Source organism: Cupressus sempervirens, chromosome 1 (assembly GCF_028749045.1).
Source record: "Cupressus sempervirens isolate cs-2001-9-10 chromosome 1, ASM2874904v1, whole genome shotgun sequence".
NCBI classification, from domain to species: domain Eukaryota; kingdom Viridiplantae; phylum Streptophyta; class Pinopsida; order Cupressales; family Cupressaceae; genus Cupressus; species Cupressus sempervirens.
Genome location: NC_143118.1, coordinates 679,529,309 through 679,539,884, shown reverse-complemented (window position 1 = coordinate 679,539,884; position 10,576 = coordinate 679,529,309). Strand labels below are relative to the sequence as shown.

Genomic DNA, 10,576 nt, shown 5'->3' with positions numbered 1-10,576 from the left:
TAGAAACCATATATGCTACAATATCAAATAGAAAAAATAATGAGAACACAACATAATGTAACATAGATGTCTCAAGGCCAAATGAAATAGCCAAGAGTGTGACATTATCAACTGTCTGAACTCGTCCTTGTCATCAAATAAACATGAATGAAGATCACATACATGTATAAGTCAGTATGGGCTAAAAATTAAAATTACTCTATTATAAAGATTATCTAATAAATCACATATGTCATAACAAAAAAAATGTATTCACATACCAACACAAAAGGAGACCATGCCTCAGCATGTCCCTCCTCTCTCACGTCAGGGTGTGTAGCCTCTGTATGCACATCTGGTGTATCCTCCTCAAATACAAACTGATACTTAAAAAGATCACCTATGAGACCTAGACAAATATTCTTGCATGTTATGCAAGTATAGGACACACAAACATGTGATGAGCTCGCCAATGATGAACTTGCACTGGCATCATCAACACAGGGAGGCAACATTGACCTAGCCTAGGATATCAATAGTCTAATCAATGTATGGATGGCTCTAATAGTCTACGAGCTAACCTCTACAATGATATCATGATGCTGCACTCAAGGAGGGAGGGAGACATTAGTAGGGGGATAAAAGTACTAGCTTTCTTCCATTGGAAAAAAGGTCTATCCTAAGGAGCTCCTCCTCCTACACCCATGTTGGGCTTCATGCTCCAATATTTCACCTTGAGGCCCAACACAAATTCTACATACAATTTTTTAATGAAATAAAATGGCACCTCTAAAGTGTTGTGTGGAGGAATGTAAAAAGCCATCCACCGACTATCCCAAAAGTTTGCATGCATAGCCTCATTTGTGCACCATTTAATTGATAGTTTGAGCTTTAGGCATTCGACTTGTTTACCAATTTTTGGGTCCGCAAAAAGGCTAACCAAATCATCTTTTGTTATATTTAGGCCCACAACCTCATCATAGTCCAACCTATCATCAAACATGGCATGCATTTGGTCACGCCAGCAAAGAGAAACATTTTGTTCATTGGTAAGTGTTTCAATATTATCCACTATGGTGTTTAATGTGGATAACATGGGAGCCAATGCAAGTATAGTATTATATGTGGTTCACAAAACCATCAATTTAGCGAGATTTTCAAATATCAAATCTTTAATTTAAGGAGGGTTTTGTGAGGGTAGGGGATCATTTGGTGGACAATTTTGAGGGGGCAATAGATCATTTGGTGTAGGGTTATGAGGAACATTGTTTCTTTCCTTAGTATCATCATTTGGGTCAGCAATACCTATTAATTTGCAAAACATAATTTCTATTAAAAATAACCTAAATTCCAACAATTTCTATTAAAAAAACCTATTTTTTAACATATTCAATTAAAAATAACTAATTTATAATAATATTCATTCAAAACATTCAAAAATACAAAATAAAACTTACTCCTATCGTATACTCAATCTGAGATCCAATACTGGAATATAGGGCAACTGTCAAACACAAAAAAATGCAATGTGGGAAGAGCCCTTGAGTTTTTTTAAAAAAATCAATGTCATAGGTTTTAGGTATCTAATTTCATACTGGATACCCAATAATCTCAGGTATCCAATATGAAATTGTGGATACCTGATAAGGCTTGGTCGTAACTTTTTAGCTTTGGTATCAGGATGGGTGGAAAAAACTTAGAGCAGATTTTGAAACACTTTTAGACATTTTCAAACTCTATTTTTTTCACATTACCACTTTTTGGCACACCATGATCCTGCACATACCCTCCCATGTTATATTTATTTAGATAGAGATAGTTACTATGATAGATTTCGCTTACCAAATGCAATATGAATTGTCATAAAAAAAGTAATTAGAAGCTAATTATAACTCTAACAAACTTTTAAAAAGTCTCATCTAATAAGTAAATTGATGTGCCAAAGATTTTTACTAATGTATTATAAATATTTTAACAAAATAAAGTTAAAATAAAGTTTAGATATATTTAGAAATTCAAATATGTAAAAAAATATTTTTAAAAAATAATTTGTTTTTCCATAATACTACTTTTTATTCGTGAATTATATATTTTATTTAATAATTTCAAAGTAAGAAATACTTAAAAAATAATAATTTGAATAATGAATTATTGATAAGTGTGAAGATATAATACTAGTTGTTCAAAAAATTATAATAATTTTCAATCATATATAATGTGGTCAATGAAAATAGTATATGCACAATGATAAGGAATAAATCATTTGAATGAAAAGGTTTACAAAATATAATGACTTGCTTGGAGATCCTTGGAACAAGGATAAATAAAAGTCAAGATATTTATTTTTTAAACAAATATGGATGCAGACGACAATCAACATACAAAGATCAATAAGATCGCAACAAAAGACTTGACCATCATACCTGGCATAGAACAAATCTCCGAACGCCACAACCAAACTGACATGCTAAACTAGAAAATGATAACTAAAGATGACAATAGAACTTAAAATCATAGATATGTCAGAGCATGAAAAATAAACAATCCTAAAGGGTATTCAAAGATCACCAAGATGCGTCCTCCAAAAAATAGTGGAGATACTCCTATTTTCCACGCAAGAGAATAGCAACCAATAGTTTTGCACAAGCAAGTACCCTTCCACGTGAGAAAGTGCAACAAGCCATGCGAGGATCTACCTTTTGCATGAAGGAATGCTTGGTCTAGAAACCAAAATACACAACATTGGTGCCAAGTTTCGCATTAAGAAGTGTCAGTAAGCCCACAAATAAAAACATGTCACACAAGAAGATGCCAAGTCTCATGCCAGAGAGGGTATAATCTTGCGTAGGAGAGAATACAATCTTGCATGAGAATGCACAACAAAAACCAAGGTAAATATAAGACTAAAAGATAGGAAAGCTAATTTCCTCCACACTAGGGAGCACCAAATCCATAATTGAGGCTTAGACACTCAAATACAATAGCTGCAAGATAGAAACTGCATCTAACCATCTAAAACATAGTAGTAAAGAAATGTGTTGAAAGAAACATCACAATGTAAAAAAACAACAAAACTCATGCGTGGTTCCTCCCAACCATAATAGCATCATGAGACCTCAAAGGCCCTGTCATGTCCCCTTTTCAAATAATTAAAAAAGAAAATCTTTGCTAAGGCAGGCAGGCCCAAGAAAGTGAAGTTTTCGAAAAAGGGGGTTAATCTTTGGAAACCGTTGGACTAATAAATGAAAATTATTATTAAAATAAGTTTCATTAACCTCTCTTGGACGTGAGTTACAGTTATGCCCTCTTTTAAGGGGTTTGGAGGCATTTTGGGCTCATTCCAGAACTTGATTTTTGCTCATTCTTTGTTATTCTTCAGAGGCTGCCAAACTTGTGGAGAAGGAGACCCAAGAATGGGAGTTTGCAGGTTTTCAGGGAGACCCAAGAACGGGAGTTTGCAAGTTTCCAGGAAGGCTAAGGATGGGAGTTTGAAGCCATTCCATGTGCATGCTCATACAGAGTATGCCTTTGTGCTGAACAGTGCAGATTTGTGAGTTTCCGGGTGTGTTTTTGTATGAGTTTGGTGTTTACAATTGAGTATTTCATATCAGTTTGGGTTTCTGCTGTATATCAAACTTTTAAATGTCAAAATAGAGCTGAATATATATATATATTGGGACGTGATTAAACTTCTGAGATAGATTATTAGTGTTTTTGTGGTGTTTTCGGGCATATTTTGTGTTATTTCAAGAGCCCGATGAGCATAGTTTTGGTCCTACATTTTCGAGCTGTTGTGTAAAGGCTATACAGATCTGGAAATGTCAATTTTTAGGCTGTTATTCTGCTGAAAGTTCTGTCAAAATTTCTATTTTCAGATTTATTAATAATTTGTGAAGTTGTGAAGCTTTTAGCACTATTTTCAGCATACCCGATTTGGGGTTTCTTGAGGAATTTGGTGGATCTTTGTGATATTAGTTGTTTGATCTTAAAGATCTGATTAAAGGTTGGAAATATCATGTAAAATCGAAAAAGGGGACATTACAGGCCCTAGCCATCCCCCATGCATAATATCCAAAACTGCCAACTGGATAGTTAGAGCTGTCTTATGAGGACATCAGTACTAAAGTGTAATAAAATCATAAGAACAAGGAAATCTAATATGTTAAACCAATAAGTAATAGATATTCCAACTATGTAAATCACAAAATCTAATTACATGCTGAACATCATAATACAGGAATGCATCAAATAAACTAACATCATCTAAGCATGATATCTAAGCATTCCAATGAAAGCATAAGTCACAAGGGAAAATACTTCGGATAAACCAAAACACCAACTGAACATTAACATTGGTTGCACTAGAACAATAGACCATCTTTTTACACGGGTCCCTAGTAGTGGTATAGGTAGCTATGCCTCCCAATCACATGAAACCCATAGGTCCACTCCTATCATGTTGATGGAGATAATGATCCAACCACAAACACTCATAAAACAACATCCATGGCTAACACTCACACCAAAAAATAATGATGATTGAAACCAAGATCATGAGACAATGCAAATACAACAGGTCTTCTTCAGATACTCAATAGAAAACTATGTAGGGGTTGACAACATGGAGAGTCGCTTGGCTTTAGATAGCCCAAGGTAGTATTGGTAGGTCACACTTCCCAATGGAAGGAGGAAAATCTAGAATCTTTTATTATCTTAGTTTAATTACGACCCAATATTTTTTTTAATCATCACTTATTGAAAACTTCCTCTGCCAACCCTTGGGGCACAATGATGACTAGGTCGTGAGATAGAAGCCCCCTCCATGGGGCTACCCTACCGTACCCTACCCATGCTCATCGAACAATGAGTTCCCATTGGCATGCACTTCCCAACCCAACCCAAAATGATGATAACTCTCAGAATACCATAGAAGATCAGGTCTCACAAGTCACCCGACAAATGCATGTGCACATGCTCATGCATAGCACACTACCATCAAAAAGATCGTAACAAAAGGACTAGATTAGAACACAAGAAAAAATAACACTCAACCAAATACAAGCTTAGGAGGATAGATTCTACACAAATCCTAAAGAACAATAAAAATTTACATCATGAACTCACTTAACCAACCTCAATTCGAGAGTATGGATTCTACACAAATCCCAATGATGCAACAAGACCAAACATCATGAAATCACTCAACCAACCTCAATCTAGGAGTATGGATTCTACATGGATCCCAAAGATACAACAAGACCAAACATTTTGAACTCACTCAACCAGCCTCAATTCAAGAGCATGGATTCTATACAAATCCTAGTGTCCACAAAATAATAACAAGGGTCCAAAAGAAATAATAACACTGGGTATAAAATCACTCAACCAAACACAAAGTCGAGGGTATAGATGCAACATAAAAGTGCAACAATGGTTTGACTAACATCTTATGGATAATCCAAATCCATGATTAACATCATGCCAAGAAAACCTAAGAAAACTGGGTGGTACACAAATTGAGGCAAAAACCTCAAAAAACCCAATGTTGACAAAAATCAACAAAAATAAAGCCCATTCACCCCAAGGATCAATAAGACACAAAAATTTAATAAAATTTAGTTTTGGACACTGTGCAAAAATGACTTACATAATGGTGTGAAACCCCAAACCCTCATCCCTAAAATTAGGAAAATTCTCATACCCACCCAACCAAGTAGACCTAGCATATAGAAATGGAGGGGAACACTAGTTCTTAACCTCCTAACAAATGTCTACCAAAAAAAAAGTTGAAATGGAGCTAAAACTTTAAAATAGGAGAGCCCTTCCTGATAGCCAAAAGGGAAAAATGGGAATTTGAACCATAAAATAAAAATCTTATAGAAGTAGCTAAAAATTGCAGCAATCCAAGGTTTGCTCAAGCTGGGATCCAACGAGACCAATCTCACAACAATCGCACACTCGTAGCTCCGACAACAAATAGAACAATAATTCCTCATGAAGTGGATTTTGGATTTTACTCTCAAACTTTCTAATTCAAAAGTGAGAAGTGAGGAATTTTATTTTTTGATACTTATTCACTTTTTGAGTGAATAACGCATTAGGGTAACCAACCAGGTAACCTAGTTAAACCCTAAATCAACCCAAATGAAAATAGACTATTCCAAGTAATTGGAATTCATCTATGAAAAAGTTTCCATAAATTAAAATTAATTAAAATAAAGCCCAAAAACTCAAAAACCAAAATCATAGAATCCTTAACAATTTTGCAACAATGCGAACCTCTAAATGCACATACGAACTTACTAGTCTAATCACATAATGAAAATGAATATGGATTTATAAAATCACCAGAAGGTTTAATTTAAACATTTAAATAAGATACATTGACCATACAGGGATGACATTGGTAAATATGAATAGTCGAATCACTAACTCCACATGCCACTACGAGTGGTATAAATCCTACACAGTAAACAACATGATCAAGTGTAATTGCATATAATAACATAGCTAAAGCAATAAATGCATTAAGTAACCTAGTTTAACCATTTATTTAATTATACTGAAATGATTTATTTACATCACTCACTTAAGCATAAAGCATCACAAAGAAAGAATGAAGTAAATAACCATAGCATTAAATCCACATCTAACATAATCAGAGATATGTCCAAATACTAGATAATTAGATATCATCATAAAACATACTGTTATCTCAAAAGAAAACATCATCATGCAGATATGATGAACTGAACATAACAAAAATTTAACATGGACAATTCATTTGTAATTATTTAAGCATTTAATAATGGTTGTTTAAACAACATGAAAAGGCACTCAAAAATACATAAGTGAACACATTGATACACATGACTAACCACTTCTATAGGAACCTAGTCAAGTGTAGCAAGATAATAATACACAGTGCAATTTCTGTACACATCTCATGATAATCATGAAACAACACCATGATACCACATCGATCCTAGTAACCACTTGCACAAACCTTAGTGAAACCATCTAACACATCATAATCTTAGAAATAAGTGATAAGCATAATCAAAGCAATTGATACAGTAACATAAATCCAATCGCATCAAGGGTGTAGACCACTCATGGTCCCAATCACGATCTCTTCGCAACAAAAGATCAACAAGGTTGCATCCATCAAGATGACTTACATAAATCAAATGGGAGAGGCACTACACAAAGATTTATTTTGTGTGATGATTATACAAATTCATCAAACCTATACAATATTGTATGTAAGATACGTGGAGTCAAATGGGTTTTGTTATATGTAGAGTTAAAATTGTGATTTGCTAGTTGTGTCTTCTCTCTATAATTAAACTCTTCATTTGATTGAGTGATATTCATAAATTGTATCTATAATTTATGTAGACATTTTTTGTAAGTGTTTTATTATTAAATTATATATAGTTTTAGTTTAGTTTTTTTTTCTTGTAAATATTTATAATGTGGGCATGTGTATCTTATAGCTTTCGTTTTAATTACTTTATATTTATTTGTAATGGTTAGCAATCTGAGATTGTAATTTCTCCCAAAGTAGATGTAAGTCCAAGCTAGTAAAATTATATTTGAAGTAGGCTACTTTTATGTGTTATTGGAGTATTGGTGGAATTCTACTTATATTGTTCCCAAAGTTTCAGAAGCCTCCCTTCCTCCTCATAACAAGGACTAATTTATTCAATAATGACATTGACATGATAGAATGATCTCAAATTTCCTAATCTAGCAATCATGAATATAACATTCATGTTAGCCTCACTCTTTCTCTTAGCATTCAATTTCTCTATTGATCTAAAACAAGGACCCCCTTGTTGCCTTAGATGGCTAGATAATGGAAACATTTTTTGCCCCTCTTTAACAATTTCTCCTTCTAAGACTAAAGTCATTGATTTGAAAAAGTTCAAATTCATTGAAAATCCAATGGAGTCACCCACTTGAAAAAGTTCAAACCTATTGAAAATTAAATTTTCAATGATACTTTAATTACTTAATTTAGTAAATATAATCTAAATTTCTAAAACTAAGTAATTAAGACTTATTTTTTAAATTAAAATTTTTGATTGTATAAACTTTGACATGTGATTGTTTCTTTTTATTATTATTAAATAATACAAATTCTTATTATTCAACAACATAGTAAAATACAACTACAATGAAAATGAATAAGTAATAATTTAAAAAGATTCCATTGTCACCTCACTTAAATTCAGAAATGCAAGCAATATTTTTTCTCAAAATATTTAATTACAATAAGGGAGGAGAGGAAGAGGAGCTAAGGCCGACTAACAAAAAAAATCATTGTACAGGGTCTAATTTGTGTCTTAGTGTCTCGAAGTGGGTTTATTTTTGCTTTTTATTTTAATCAAGGGGTTGCCTGGGCTACCTGTCCAACAACCCATTTTGAGACGAGTGGAGTGAATCTAGTCCTCCTCAGACACACATGCACCATTCAAACATGGGGCAGTCTCGAACTTGACCACTGTAAATAAGATTGAACCACGTCACTTGTTTTACCTATGCTTATCAATAAAATAATTTAAATTTGATAAATGTCTACGGACAAAATAGACTAGATACCGCACACAGTATATTGACAATTGCATAGTACCTGTAGCTAAAGACTATGAACAGTGGCACTGGCCGGGTGCAAATATTCTGCCAGATAGCCAGTGCCTAGATCATATCCATCATGAGCTTATGCATCTCACTCGCAAAAGTTTTTAAATTCAGGGTCGAAGATCCTCCTCCTCCGACAGATTGTTTCGCCATTCTCTGAAATTTGACAACACGTTTTCTCATCTCTTTACCTTCGTCGCTACCGAGGACAAGTCTTACACATTTCTCCACCTCCTCTTCACAAGGAATCGTGTCCATCTCTTGGCAAAACTGGACGGCAATGCCGAGTTCCTCAGTGACCAGCTTAGAGTTGAAATGCTGCTCTCCGAACATCGGCCATGTGACCATCGGTACGCCCATCAAAATGCTTTCCAGAGTCAAATTCCACCCGCAGTGGCTCATGAATGCACCCATAGATGGGTGGGACAAAATGACAAGCTGCGGTGCCCATCCCCATATGACCAACCCCTTAACTCTCTCCATGAATCCATCTGGAAGGTAGGAAGCACATAATTCTTCTCTGCTCAATTCTGCAGATACCGTAATCTCCGGGGAAGCCTTAATGGACTAAACGAAAGACGTTTGGTCTCCTTCAAGACCCCTGGCCAGAGCCCTTGTTTGCTCTGGCGAAAGAAACGCCTGGCTTCCAAACGAAACATACAAAATCGAATTGGGGCTTTGAGAGTCTAGCCATTGCATCAACTTTTGCTCGCTAATGTCCGATATTTTCCCTCTAGTATTAGCAATGTAGCCCAAAGGAGCAACGGGACCGACAGACAAAACGGGCTTCCCGTTTAATATATTTCTCAAGTGCTGCAGATAACGAGGCTCGACATCCTCGAACGTGTTGACAAGCACTCCCCAGCAGTCGCTAATCGATTGCATCTTCTCCATTAAAAACTTTAGACCCTGGTCGGTTTGATCTGGCTCGAGAAATCTCTGAGGCATTTGTTCCTTGGTAAATTTCACTGGAGATGACAAGATATCATCGATTATAACACAGTCATCCTTTTTGCGCAGCGTACCATCAGTGGTTATGGTGCGGCAGATGGCGTGGAATATCGATGTGCCGAAAGCCCCGCACGGAGCAAAAATGACTCTAATTGTTTGAAATCTCTTGGCGGACTGAACAGTCCAGTCGACGAATAAGTCGCTGATTATACACACCAGTTGACGACTCCCCAGTTTTTTGACCCATTGTTCGAATGGCTCACGAAGCCGCTCGACAAGTGAAATAACGGAGAGGGAAGATGCACGTGGCATAAGATCCATACTTTCGCATCCCTCGGGCAGACCTTCAATGGTGTGGAGAGGACTTAGGCCGACCAGCTGAATATCCTGATGAGCAGAGAGCTGGTGGGATTCGTCCACGAGACCTCATAGACGGTGCTCTATTGTGCGAGTAGTGACAAAGCTGACGGTGAGAGAGTGTGAAGCGAGCATTTTTGCTAAGTCTAGAGATGGAATGCAATGACCCATTGCAGGAAATGTGACAATTACTACTTGGGGTTTTTGCAGGGTATTCATGGCTGTGCCTGGTATTCTACACAGGAGTGTTTTTTTCAATATTGTTGATAAGGTGTAGAATCCCAGCCTTACAAGTTATGTTAAATGACTACGATAATAGCGAACCCCAGATAATGCATTACTGAGATAAGATAATAGTGAAACCTAGGTAATACAAAGTGTCAATTTGAGGTGTCGTGCCAGAAGAGAATACTGGGGAAACATCGAAAAATGTGAATAGTATTGAAAGGTCGACAATGCACGAGGAGCGTGCAAACAAGGGCACGTTCATTGCTAAGATCTAGACAAACAAATGGTATACGAAAAGTAAACCTGTTTCAGATCTTAGGGGCACTTTTTTTTTTTTTACTAAGGTGTAAATAAGTTGTGGCATAGACTTAAATGCACAACCCTTACTAATAGAAGGAAGGTTGATTAGTATACA

At 35.7% G+C, this 10,576-nt stretch overlaps 1 pseudogene; it reads right to left on the bottom strand.

The window, feature by feature from the left end:
• Positions 1 to 8,682: 8,682 nt before the first annotated feature.
• Positions 8,683 to 10,152, bottom strand: LOC149579728 (scopoletin glucosyltransferase-like; annotated as a pseudogene).
• Positions 10,153 to 10,576: the final 424 nt, after the last annotated feature.